Source organism: Marmota marmota, unplaced genomic scaffold (assembly GCF_001458135.2).
Source record: "Marmota marmota marmota unplaced genomic scaffold, marMar, whole genome shotgun sequence".
NCBI lineage: Eukaryota > Metazoa > Chordata > Mammalia > Rodentia > Sciuridae > Marmota > Marmota marmota.
In genome coordinates this window covers 6472612-6486480 of record NW_025999900.1, presented here as the reverse complement: position 1 = coordinate 6486480, position 13869 = coordinate 6472612, and the positions used below count along the sequence as shown (strand labels likewise).

General features: G+C 47.9%; 1 protein-coding gene across 16 annotated transcripts in view; it reads left to right on the top strand.

The window, feature by feature from the left end:
- Tmem229b (transmembrane protein 229B) overlaps positions 1-2882 on the top strand; it is a 41263-nt gene extending 38381 nt beyond the window's left edge. For 15 of the 16 annotated variants that reach the window (XM_015490361.2, XM_048798557.1, XM_048798553.1 and 12 more), the window contains one exon: positions 19-2882. The gene's annotated coding sequence lies outside the window, so the exon portion shown is untranslated. The other variant, XM_048798546.1, reaches the window with a different exon arrangement.
- Positions 2883-13869: the final 10987 nt, after the last annotated feature.

Below are 13869 nucleotides of genomic sequence, written 5' to 3'. Positions count from 1 at the left end.
CCCCCCCCCGGAGCTGGGCCTTTTGCTCGTAGGGCACACACAGCCCCATACCCTCCAGGGTGGGATGGTGTTAGGAGGTGGGGTGTCTAGGCAACAGAAGGACATTGGTAAGGTACATGGATCTTGGCCCCAGTCCAGGGGCTGGTAGCAGGAGGCTTCTGGCTGGGCAACAGTTGGACTACATGGTTGGCTTTTTTGGAAGAAGCAGGATCTATCCTGGCTAAGGGTCATTGAGAATGGGGCAGCAGGTGGGAGGCAAGCTCTGAGGAGGCTTTGGGCTGCTGCTGCGGTCACCTTCCTCCCACTTGCCTGGATTTATTTGGGCTTTGGCTGGTTCCATTAGGCAATATTCAGGTGCTTGCTTGCAACCAATACCTCCCTGGGGGCCTGCTGAGCTGCAGCCTAAGAGAGACTGAGCAGCCAGGAGGCTGCTTGGCTACCATGCTAGTCTGCAAGGGCTGGGAAACCTTTCCCTGGCTCCTCTCCCCTCCCCCAGGGTCCTGCTCTGCTCCCTTGGCCTTCTGGGGGCCCCCGTGGTGCTGGATTCCCACCAACCTTGGGCTTTGGGAGGTTTCAATCCCTGTGTGTTCGGTGGTGTTTCCCCTTTTCTTTCTTTCTCTTTTTTTTTAAAGCCTTTACCACTAGTACCCCTTTTATCCATGTCAGCCACCTGCCCCATTCCCAACTTCCTAACCAACACAGCAGTGGCCAGAGGTAGAACCCTGACATAGACTTTACCTGCCTTCTCCGGGTCCTGCAACCACTGCTCTCACTGGCCTGATGACTGGGGAGGCCCAGTCACCAGTTCTGCCTCCCTGGCTATTGTCTGATGAGCAGTGTCCCCCTCCCTGCAGGCGCCCTGCTGAAAATGAATTGTGTCCCCCAGAATACAGTTGAGCCCAGAGGGGCCTTGTGTATCCACATTGGAACCTAGAGGCAAATTAGCTGAATGGGGAGTGGCGGAGGCTGAGCTCTATCCTGTTTGCTGTCACTGGCTTATGTTCTAGGTAGTCTAGCTTTCTGGGGGGCAGGTATCCAGTGTTGGAGACCCGTGGAGAATGAGGAAGGAAAAGAGGACTGTGGAAGGCTCTCTGGAGCTTCTTTCATGGGTCAGGACTAGTTCTGGTTCTACTGTGGCCCCAGCTCTGCAGCTAAACCTCAGGGCTGCCCCCGCCTCCAGCAAGGCTGACCCTTTGAACTTGCTCCTCACAGTGTTAACCCTGCCATGCTCGTGGGCATCGTCATCTTGATTCTCTCTCTTTTCCCCTGCAACAGGTCCATTGCTGGCAGTGGACGGGTGAAATCCTCACTCCAGGCCTCTCTGACTCTGTCTGCCTACACTCTGAGGAGAGGGGTCCATCAAAAAACAAACCATTCCATGGGACATGGTTTCATCTTGACCACTAGGACCGAAGTAGAAATTATCCTTCCCCTTCTTATAGACCATTAAAAAGTGGCTACCACCTGGGGAGAGAAATTCCTCTTGGTGGCTGTTCCCCTGGACTGTGCAGACAGCAGGGGTGTCCTGGGCTGGGAGATAGTCTGGTAGCCTTTGTCTGAGTTTGTCCCGTCCAGGGCAGGATGTAAGGTGTTTCCATGTCTGTTTCCTGTGCCGGCTCCTCAAATTGAGAACTGCATCCTCTGGGTGATGGTCCTATTATTGTGGCCCTAATTCTAGGATTTTGGGGGTTACAGGGAGTCAGACTTCCAGTGGGGGTGTATTGCTGTCCATATACAGATGGTTCCTTATTGCCGGACACTCATTTCCTTGGTCCCCCCAATTCTATGGTGTCTCATTCTCCTGCACCCTAAAGACCCTCCAGCCACCACCTTTACATTCCCCTTGTACAACTGAATTCAGTGGCCAGAGACCTCAGGGTCTCCCAGCACAAGCCCTCCTTACTTGTCAGCTAGAATAAGCCCTTAGATGGCCTGTCAGGTCTCACCACTCCAGATGTTGCATTGTGGGGCATTCCCTGGTCCCATTTTCTCTCCTGGTCCTATAAATATCAAATGCAGGAGTTCCCAGAGTGAGCATGCATCCCTGGCACCATTCTGCATTGTGGGCCTAAGTGTCCCATTGCTCCTATGTCCTCTTATAGGGCACAGAGCCCCCAAGAAGAGAAGGCTACAACCCGCAGCCTGACCACAGAATCTGCAAAGTTCAGATCTCACCAGGAATAGTAGAAGAACTGTTGCTTTTTGGGGGGGCAGGTATCTTCAGGTGTCCAATCCTTTAGTGCTCAGGGCCTTAAAGTTTGGGTAATCCTAGCCCTGCCAGGCAGTGAGGGTGCTGGTGGGGAGTCTGCTTGCTCTTTAGGAACCTCTGGTGTCCTGGGCCATTCCAGACTGTGGCACCATGTCTCAAGTTAGACTGCAGATGTGCTGCTTCTCACAGTTGAGCTGCTTTGAATGTCTGCTAGGTTTCCTGTGCTGTCCCTCCTCAGTGCCAGTGAGTCACAATGGCCTATGCTTATTCATAGCAATAATATTTAGGGGGTACCCATGAAGCCCTTTTGTCCTGGTCCCTCACTCTGCATGGGTCTCCTGGTGAGGCAGCTGCTGAGTGGGTCAGCTCGTGTGACAGCCTGTGCTTAGGAAGCTCTTCACTGCAGAACACGTACCAGGGGAGGCAGGCTAGGGACAGGCCTAGTCCTTTAGCTCTGGCTAAGGCAGGGAGAATGCCTTCCCCCCTGAGGCCACCCAGACTCCGAAGAGCTGCAAAAAGGGGCTGTTGAAGTGGTTGAGACTGTCTTCCCATTGGGCAGCTCCTGAGAAAGACACATGACTGGTTGGTGTGCCCATTGCCTGCTGTGTCTCCGTTGGTCTCTGTCTTTTCCTTTTCATATCTAAAAACAAAATATACTGGTGTTTGTGTTCCAGAACTGGCTCTTGTCCCTTTCTTCTACAGAGGAGCTCCTTTCCCAGAGGTTACTGAAGGCCTGGCCCTGACACCACACTATCCTGAACCAGGAGGGCTGATGTGGGGGTGGGGGTAGGTGACACTCCCTGCTGGTCCTTTTCACTGGCTCTGCTCTGGCCCTCTCTAGTAACCTGATTTCACCCCTGTGCACCCTGCCTTTTGTGTAGCATGATTCTGGTCCTTTCTTTTGTCCCAGGCCATGAGGCAGATGAGAAATACTGAGAAGTACACAGGTTGCTGCACTTGCCCATGAGATGAGCTTCTCTTGAATACACTGGCCATGACCTGGAATGTCCCATGGGTTGGAGGGCCTGAAGGAGGAAGCTGAGGGTATCCCCAAAGAGCTAAAAGACCATAGCTGCTTTGCATCTCATTGAAAGGAAACAGTTGTGTCCTCCTCCCTGACAACTCTGCTTTCCCTGAGAAGCACCTTTGTGGCCGGTGGCAAATCCTCCCCGAGGCAATATTTAGTTCTGGCCCCTCCCCCACCAGGCCCTTCCCCATTGACCTATGTCCAGGAAGAGGATGGAGGGTTCAGAAGCTGCTCAGTCCCTCTAACTAAACCCCAAAGGCCTGGACCCCTGCTATCTTGCACACTCATGTGGCCTCTTGCCAGGCTATAGAACACAACCATATGTGATATAAATCACCGAAAAGGCCCTCTGTCCCTTGCCCATTTAAAGTATTCACTGCTTTGAAAGCTTTTCCTCTTATAAAATGAGATTGCAGAAAGCCCCAGTAGTCACTTACATGTCAATATACACAAATCTGTAAGGTGATTTTCTTAGAGTAGGATTTTATAGAAAGACAAACACAATGGAACAGAGTTTACTTTATGGAGCTTCTGAAGAGGCAAGAGGCAGGGCCTGGACTGAGTGTGGACCCAGATGGCTTCATTTTTTTTTTTTTTTTTGGTACCCGGGATGATTGGACTCAGGGGCACTTGACCACTAAGCCACATCCCCAGCCCTATGTTGTGTTTTATTTTGAGACAGGGTCTCATTGAGTTGCTTAGCATCTCACTTTTGCTGAGGCTGGCTTTGAACTTGAGATTCTCCTGCCTCAGCCTCCCGAGCCACTGGGATTACAGATGTGTGCCACTGGGATTACAGGCATGTGCCACTGTGTCCCACTCCAAATCTCTTCTTAACTAGCCAGGCTCAGTGAGTGCCTTCTTTTCTCAGTGTTTTTCTTCCTCCTCCATCCCTCCTTCACCCAGTCCCAAGGGACCTTCTAAAGACATTTCACTGACAGAAATGCCCCAGGAGAGAGCTAATGCCAAGGTTCTGTATATTCTGAAATCTGCCTGGTCTTTGCAAAAACCAAATGCTTAATAACTGTGAATAAGCCAGGAGTAATATTTCCCACCTGTGATCTCAGAAGTGATCTCAGAAGTAAGGCAGGAGGACCACAAATTTGAGGCCAGCCTCAGCAACTTAGAGAGACGCTGTCTCAAGATAAAATAAAAGGGGCTCGGGATGTAGCTCAGCTGTGGAGCACTCCTGGGTTCATTTCCCAGTATCTCCCAAAACAAAACAAACAGTGGAAAATGACCATAACCTTGACTTTTCCTCCTGGGTGGCTGTCTCAGAAAGGTGCATTGTCTATACTGCATCCTGGTGCAACCATGGAACTGGTGGACTGCCTTGGTGGGCAGGAAAACAGGTACAGGAAAGAGGAGCCACTGGCCAAAGGTGAGAGGAGCCAGGTCCTGTTTTAACTGTGGCTGTAGTTCCTTTCACTGCTAGCACTGTGACCACAGGTACTGTGACTAGGCACTGTGCTGAGTGGTCTATATGTATTCTCTCATTTCCAATAAAAAATCATTATGTCTATATATTACAGAGGAAGTCTGCTGGCAATCAGTTTGAAACCTTGGATTTATCTCATTTCTTTGCAAATCACCCTTTCCTTTGCTTGAGATGAGGTCTCATATGTTGCCTAAGTTGGCCTTGAACTTGGGATTCTCCTGCTTCAGCCTTTCAAGCAGCTGGACTATCAGCATGTGCCACCTGCACCCAGTTTTGCAAATCACTCTGGTTTCAATATAAACAGAAGACCTTTCAGGGAACCTTTGTGACCAGTCAGATGCCCTTAGTGCTTGATGAAATTCAGGATGCCTTTACAGTCCAACTCACATGCTATTTGCAACGTTTAAATGATACGGATCCACCAGGTGGTAAAAGGCCCTGAGTGAGGATGAAGCTTCTTAGATAGAGAGCGGGGTTTCTTTAGTTTCCCAAGGCTGTGGTAACAAATGACCACAAATCAAGTGGATTAAAACAAGAGAAATTTATTGTCTCATGCCTCCAGAAGCCAGAAGTCTGGACTCAAGGTGTCATCAGGGCCACATTCCCTGAAGAGGCTCCAAGGTCCTTTGCCTCTTCCAGCTTCTGGTGGCTGTTGGGGATGGTTGGCCCCTAGGCTTATGGCTTAGCATTCCAATTTCTGCCTTCACACTCACATGGCCTCTTCCTCTTCTCTTCTATCTGTTTTTCCCTCTTCTGTCTTTTATAAGGACACTTACTGCCTTAGTTAGCTTTTTGTTACTCTAATAAGTACCTGGGATAATCAATTTAAAGGGAGGGGGCTGGGGATGTAGCTCAGTGGTAGAGCACTTGCTTGGCCTGGCATGTGCAAAACCCTGGGTTCAATCCCCACTATGAAACAGACACACACCACACAGAGGAAAAGTTGATTTGGGCTAGCAGTTTTGCAGATTTCAGTCCATGGTCTCTTGGTCTGTTGTTTCTGGGCCTGTGGTGGGAGCTCATGGTGGAGGAAACTGCTTACCTCCTGGCAGTTAGGAAGCAAAGGAAGAGAACAGAAGAGGAGGGGCCAGGATCTCCACATCCCCTTTAAGGGCACGCCCCTCCATGACCCAACTTCCTTTCACTGGTCCTACCTCTTAAAGGTTCTACCCGCTTCCAACAGTGCCACAGGCCTAGGACCAAGCTTTCAACCTGTGGGCCTTTGGGGATATTCAGGATCCAAACCACAGCACCGACCGTTGGACTTAGGGCCCATCCAGGCCGTCTCAGTGATCTCATTTTAAGATTCTTAACTTTTCCAAAATAATTCACAGGTTTAGGGAATTTGGGCATGGCTATCTATTGGTGAGGTGGTGGGGAGGGTCAACTCGTGATAGGAGTGAGGAGATTTCTGCCAAAGCTCCTGCTTCCTGCACCCTCTTTGGAATTCCATTAAGAGCAACAACTAGAAGTACACAGTGAGACCATCTGGGAGAGGATGTGGGATTTAGGTTAGGACAGAGCTCTACATCCCGAGAAGCATCTTTTACCTACTGTGGTTTTCTGTTTCAATGCAGATCTGACCATATCACCACCTTCTTCAAACTCTTTAAAGATTTCCCATTACCCATAGGCTCAAGCTCACCACCTTAGCAAGACTTACAAAACCCTTTGTGGTTTGCCTTAACTTCTCACCTCCTCCTCAGCCCTCTGAAATCCAGGGAGACTGACTTGTTGTTCCTCCTCCAGCTCCAGCTCACTGCTCTGGGCCTCCAGCCCCTGTGTTCCCTCTTCCTGGAACACTATTATTCCTTCTCTTAGCCCAACTAGAGACTGATGAGCTCACATAGAGGCAGAAACGTTAGTCCTATTGACGGGGAGCCTTCTTGGGCCCAGCTCCGAGGTTACTTCAAGGCAACCTCAGGATGGGGGTTGTCTCCCTGGAAACTCTCATGAGATGGTCACCAGCAACCGTAGCTCAGCTGTCAAGGGAGCAGCCTTCAGTTGATGATGTTTAGTTTGAAACCTGGATGATGAGGAGGGTCAGCGTGTGGAGATGGGGGAAGAATATTTCATGCAGAGCCAACAGCTAGTCCCATGAACCTGAATAGTCTGAAGTACAGATGAAAGGCTAGGATGGCTGGAGTTGGTGAGAAAGGGGGTGAGGAGGAGCTTGGATGTGGGTGAGAGAAGCTCAGGCAGAAGTCGGAATCTGTAGAGCCATGGAGGCCTGAGGCAGGGAGAGGACAGAGGGGAGGGGGGTCGTGAGCGCACAGTGGCCATCGGCTTTTTGCTGCTATGACCAATACCTGACATAATCAGCTTAGAAAGAGAAATGTTCTATTTTAGTCCACAGTATTGGAGGTTTCAGTTCATGACATTGGCTCTGTTGCTTTGGGCCCATGGTCGCACAAGACTTTGCGGTGGGAATGTGTGGCTCTGCCACTTATTATCTGATTGACATTTAACAAGACACTGAGCCCCTCTGGTACTTCATTCAGTAAATTTGGTTCAAATTTAGTCAGTCTCGTTTAATTCCTTAGGAGTTCCAGCCTCCCTTCAGGCTGAGGGCAAAAGTCACAACAGAGAAGATTCAGAGCCATCAGATGGGGCATTAGTCTCGTTGGCACAGCAAACATCATAACATGGAATCTTAGATATCTGTGTGTGGCCAGGCACAGTAGCTGAGGCAGGAGGATTGCGAGTTCAAAGCCAGCCTCAACAATTTAGTGAGGTCCTAAGCAACTCAGCAAGACCCTGTCTCTAAATAAAATATAAAAAAGGCCTAGGGATGTGGGGGCTCGGCACGGTGGTGCACATCTATAATCCCAGCAGCTTGGGAGGCTGAGGCAGGAGGATTGCAAGTTTGAGACTAGCCTCGGCAATTTAGCAAGGCCCTAAGAAAGTTAGAGAGTCTCAAAATTAAAAAAATAAAAAAGACTCGGGATGTAACTCAGTGGTAAGCATCCCTGAGTTCAATTCCCTGTACAAAAAAAAAAAAAAAAAAAGACTTGTGGGGATTGCCTTTGGGGGATTTTTCAATGACCAACTCTGGTCTACCTCCCTGTTGGCTGGAAGGTGATCGGCTTTCCCAGTTTGCCTGAGAATAAGGGGCTTCCTAGGACATGGAACTTTTGGTGCCCAAACTAGGCCCACCAGGATATATTAGGGACCCTGATTAATGGAGTGCCATCTTTACTAATTATAGTACAACTTAGTTCCTGGTTTGCAGAATAACCCCTCTCTCACTGGACATGGTCTTGGTGGGTTCTCTCTCCAGGTCGTGGATGGATTCCTGACTCAAGCCAGAACAGCCAGCCTCAGAGTGTTTGCCTTCCTGTTGTTTCTCAGCTTGTTATTCAGCCTTTCCTTTGACTCTGTGGGGTACCCTTTATGGCTTCCCAGTAAATTTCTTTTTGGTTTCTGTTAATTGGTTCTACTGCTTACAATCACCTCTCCTCTCTCCTCTGTACATCAGTGAAAACCTTCCGTATGTTGACAGTCCAGATCCTTGCTACACACCCCACTTTAAAAAATATATCTTTATTTGTTCTTTTTAGTTGTACATGACAATAGAATGTATTTTGACATATTATACATACATGGAGTATAACTACCCATTCTGTGGTTATACATGTTTTGGAGTTTCGCTGGTTGCGTATTCACATATGAACATAGTAAAATTCATTCTACTGTCTTTCCTTTTCCCATTCCTCCTCCATTCCCTTTATTTCCCTTTGTTTAATCCAATGAACTCCTATTGGGATTGGCTTACTTTACTTACCTTGATAGTCTCCAGTTCCATTCATTTACTAGCAAATGCCATTATTCTAATTTTCTTTATGGCTGAGTAATATTCCATTGTACACACCCAATTTTAAACTATCTGACCATCTCCTATTTGCTTAATCATATCTTCAGCCCTCAAAGTCTCCTTTTCCACCCTTCATGAGATGCTGCTCATGTCTTGAGCTAGCATCTTCTTTTTTGTTGTTTTTTGGTGTAAGGGATTGAACTCAGGGGTACTTGACCACTGAGCCACATCCCCAACCCTATTTTGTATACAGGGTCTCACTGAGTTGCTTAGTGCCTCACAGTTGCTGAGGCTGGCTTTGAACTCACGATTCTCCTGTCTCAGCCTCCTAACCTGCTGGGATTACAGGTGTGCGCCACGGTACCTGGCCTAGCATCTCCTTTATAACCCCAGTTGCCTCTCTGGGGAAGCTGCCTGTTCCCTCCACCTGTTCCTGAGTCCTGCATCAACTCTGCTGAAAGCTGGAGGAAGCTCCAACACAAGGGTGCCCCAACTAGATCCTTCTTTAGAAATTGTAAACACCCAGACCTTTCAAATTTTGTAGGTACCCCAGGATGTAGTCCTGATGAACTTGGGATTGATCCAGTATTGTTGTCCTTGTCTGCAGTAGGGCCCTAGGAATTCTTCAGAGGCAGGTGATCAAGGTCAGCTAATGCCCCGGGTGTCCCACCTTTCCCACTGGTGGCTCCTGGGACAGTGTGACCTGTAAAAGTTGTCTGGTCCTCTTCAACACCAAAGGTCCAAGCCTTTTCTTTGGATCCCTTTAGAAATGAAAACAAGATGACATGAGGTGTTGTTTTACAGACTTTCACTCCATCTGGTCCCCCAGGGTCTCAGGCCTGCTGGCCAGCAGGATCCGATGGCTCCTTTTTCAGGAACAGCTCATTGTTTCTGCGTCCACATGGGCCCTGGGCATCCTAAGAAACAACTTGTCTTTTCTGATTGACATATCTGGGCATCCCTCCTAGTTATTTCTATATTTTTCCTTCCTATGACTCTGCTGAAGGCACTTGACCCAATCCTGGTGTGTATTTCATCTCCTTGGGATGAGGCTGACTTTGTGATCTGGGTAAGAAAGGGAGAGAGGGAGGGCAAGGATCAGGAAATGGGAGGAGCCGGATGGCTCCACCTTCATGATTGTTTGCAGCCAGTCCCTTTCTCAGTCTTTCTGGAATGTGGCTGTCTACATTCCATGCATGACAGGGAACTTCCTGGTTGCCTGGCGAAAGATTTGACATCCCAGGCTTTGAAGTCATTAGACCCGAGTTTGAATCCCAGGTTCCTGACTCAATTGGGCATGTTACATAACCTGTCTAAGCATCATCTGAAAACGGCGCTAATAATAGTCTAACTCCCAGAGGGTGGAGATCAGTGAGACAAACAGTGTGGGGTGCCCAGCATGCAATCAATGTTGGCTATTGGGAGAACTCTTTTCCTTCCTTAGTCTCCTAAGTGAAATGCAAACAGGTGAGCATTTCTGACTTCCGGTTGGTGTGGTCATGATGGCCAAAGCCATGGAATGTGCCTGACCTGGCCTGGACCACTTATTATTAATCAGAAGGCAAATTGCTTAACCTCTAAATACACAAGCATTCTCCTCTGTATCACAGGGAAGAAAAACCTCCTCTGTAGGATTATTGTGAAGGTCCAGTCAAATAAAATATGTCCAATCCACTTAATGTAGGCCCATGATCCCTTATACAAGAGCCATCAGATTTTGCAAGACGTTTTGTATTCCAACAAAATAACACCATTTATAATGCTGTGTATTTTGTAATTCCTGAGCGAGGTGTGAGTCAGAACCCCACAGTCAAAGGCATTATTTCTACACCTATGAATATCATGCAACTTGAGGTAAATAAAGATATTAAATTGCCTTACCTCTCACCTGGCTGGATAGACAGGCAAGTATTCTAATGTCTAGTTCCTAGGTAACAAACTAAGGGTCAGGAGAGTGGGTTACTCAAGATCACATGGTCCAGAATTGTCAGAACTAGCATCCCTGGGTCCTCAGGTGATCTGTCTCAGGAACTCCCATGTCACAGGCCCTGTTATGACTATTTCCCTTGCTTAATGAACTGCCAGGGTAGGAGCGGGTGGGAGGGAGGAATTTCCTACACAGTCAAGGTTTTTCTTTTTTGTCTTTCTAGGTGGATGTCTATTTCAGCATTCTTTTCAGATTCTGCTTTTCCCACTTTGGTATCTTGTATACATTTCTCTGTGCTGCAATAGACAACATGCTTACTTTCGTGGGGGTGGGTACTGAGGATGGAACTCAGGGGTGCCCAGTCACTGAGCCACATCCCCAGCCCTCTTTTGTATTTTATTTAGAGACAGCTGGGTGTTTGCCTGTTTGCAATTCTGCACTGTCCTAAAATAATGCTTCAGTCATTCACTTTAAACTTTGTCTTGGGGATGAGCAAGCACACTGATTTGAAATCACCTGTCCCCTCAGCTCCCCACTGGCTGGCCGCCTTTGGGAGATTGTCTTTCCATGCACTTTGACTGTATAGTTGTTGTTCCCGATCAACGAATCAATTAGGGTTTATTGAACGTCTAAGTGGAGAAAAGCGTGCTCTTTGGTGCTTGAGGACACAGACTCATAAGCAGTGTCTCTGACCCCCAAGGAGCTTATGTGTGGTCAGGGAGGCCTTTCAATGTCACATCAAGCCGTGTTTGCATCCAGCCAGTCAGGCCTTCTAAGCAGGGCTGTCAGGAAGGGCCTCGGGTGTGACGTGTGTGGTGAAAGCAGGAACTTTAAATAGGCCTCTGATCTGTCCCCTGCCTGTCCAGGGTGTTGTCTCCGTGCAACCAGAGGGTGCTAAAAATGAAATAGCGAATAGGGAAATAAGCTTAAGGGTTCTACGAAGGCTTCCGTAATACATCAAGCTTTGCTATCAGACTTTAGAGGTGAACCATTAAACATCAATATAGGGAGGCCAGGTGCAGTGGCACACACACCTATGGTGCCAGCTACTCAGGAGGCTGAGGCAGGGGGATTACGAGCTCAAGGCCAGCCTCCACAACTGAAGGAGACTCTGTCTCGAAATAAAACTTTAAAATAATAAATAAATAAATATCTAAAGGGCAGAGAATGTAGCTCAGTGGTAGAGGACTCGCCTAGCATGTGTGAGGGCCTGGGTTCAATTCCCAGTACCCACCCCACACATAATCAACACAGGGGGGCAGAGCAAGATGGCAACTGAGTAAGATCCTCTAGTAACCTCCCCACCACTACCCAGTTGAGCAGCTATTCATGCACCAAACTACCCTCACAACAGCTAAGGAAATTATCTTAAAAATAAATTTTAAAATTATATTAAAAATTTAAACTGGGTGCAGTGAAACACATATCTGTAATCCTAACAACACAGGAGGCTGATGCAGGAGGATCACAAGGCCAGCCTCAGCAACTTAACAAGGCCTTTAACTACTTAGTGAGACCCTGTTCCAAAATAAAAAGTACTGGGTTTGTAGGTCAGTGGCAAAATGCCCCTCAGTTAAATCCCCAATACCAAAATAAATAAATAAATATGAATATAAAATACCAGTACCCTGACTCTCCTTGGTAGGGGTCAGTGAAAGGACTAACAAGACCTAGGATTTTAGTCCTATCTAGTTTCCCTTTAAGCAAAATACTCGTCCTCTCTGTGTCTCTGCTTGTCCATCCATCAAATGGGAACAACAGTGTCTCAGTTCATTTGGAGTTGTTATAACACAATACCCAACACTAGGTAATTTATAAAGTATAGAGGTTTATTTGCCTCACGATTTTTGTAGTTGAGGGTCCAAACAGCTTAATGCCATTGTCCTGGCAAGGGTCTTCAGCTGTGTCAGAACAGGGCAGAGAAGTTGAAAGGGAACTGGCTGTGTGGGGCCTTGATTTATAACAACTTTTTTTTTTCTTTTGAGAAATAATTCACTCCAAGACCCAACTCATGCCCAAGACCAACATCAATCCATTTGTGTGGGTGGAGCCCCATGACCTAATCACATGGCACCGGGTCCCACCTTTTAACAAAGAATCCTGTACCTCAACATTTTCACAGTGGGACCAAACTTCTAACACATGAATCTTTGGGTGACAAACCATATCCCAGCTCTAGTAAACAACGATGCTCTTGTGGGACTCAGGACTGCAACGAGTACCAATGGAGATCCTAATAAATTCCTTAGACAGAACACACTGTGTTTGAATGATCTGTACAGGCTGGGGACCACAGCTCATTTGTTTCTATATCCTGAGTACCCAGCACAGGTGGGTCTGGCACATAATAGGAGCTCAATAAACATTTATCCACTGAAACTATGAGTTGGCAATTGTAATCAGGAGTCCATAAAAGACTGTGTACTACATATCATTTAGTCAGTCTGGCTGCATCCCTACAAACCTGTCCTCTGCAGGGAGTCCCCATCCTGACCCTGTCACCCTGGATCCAGTATAACAAGTCCCTCATTCAGGGCAGTGAAGATCAGAAGCCAAAAGTTCAGCCCAGGACAGGCAAGCAGAGGCAAGAGCTGTCCTCAGCCCATCTCCTCAGGTTTCAAGGGCCACAGGAATCGCTGCCATCGCGGATGGACCGGCTCCACCTCCATTTCCCGCTCCCGGCTGCTGAGGCAGGAGCGTCAGGCCCCAGGAGTCATCAGCCAACAGCAGTGCTGGTCAGCTGAGAAGGACACTGGGCACCAGACAGCAGCCATGCCCTTGTCCACCGCCAGCCGGGGCTCAGGTGTCCTGCGGTTTCTCGGCCCAGCCAGTCTGTCGCTCCTGGGCATTTGGTACCAACAAGAGATTCCTCACCCTGTGCTGGGGCGTCATTTCAAACTGGCCAGAGTCTGGCCCACTGGGGGGACTTTTCCAAAGAGATTTCCTGTTTCCTCGAGCCAACATTGTCCTTCTCATTGTCAGCTCCTAGGGGATGTGACAAGCTTTGTAGTTCCCTTCCACACCTGGGGTCTGTGGCGACCCTTGCTTTCCAAAGTCTGTGACTCCTCGTGTGCTGGTCCCTTTCTTCCTGTGTCTTCTGCACCCAAACGTGAGTTCCAGGGAGCAGGGGGCCCAACTTTCATTGCCTTCTCACTTCAGTGCTGAGGATTGTGCCTCACCCAAAGCTGGTGCTTGATTAATATTTGTTGGACGAATGAATGAACCAACAAAAGAACCCTTGTGCCATGTTAGGATGGATGACAAATGACAGTTATTGTAATTATTATAAATAAGTGATGACTATAAATGACTTTAAAAGGAAGCAGTGATTTCCACAGTCTCTCAGGATTAACCAACACATCATCCTGCTTTATCTATTGATTATATATTCATTTATTGATTCAGCTATGCCTTCAACCCTGTTTTTGGTCTCTAGGAGAAACAAAATTTAGAT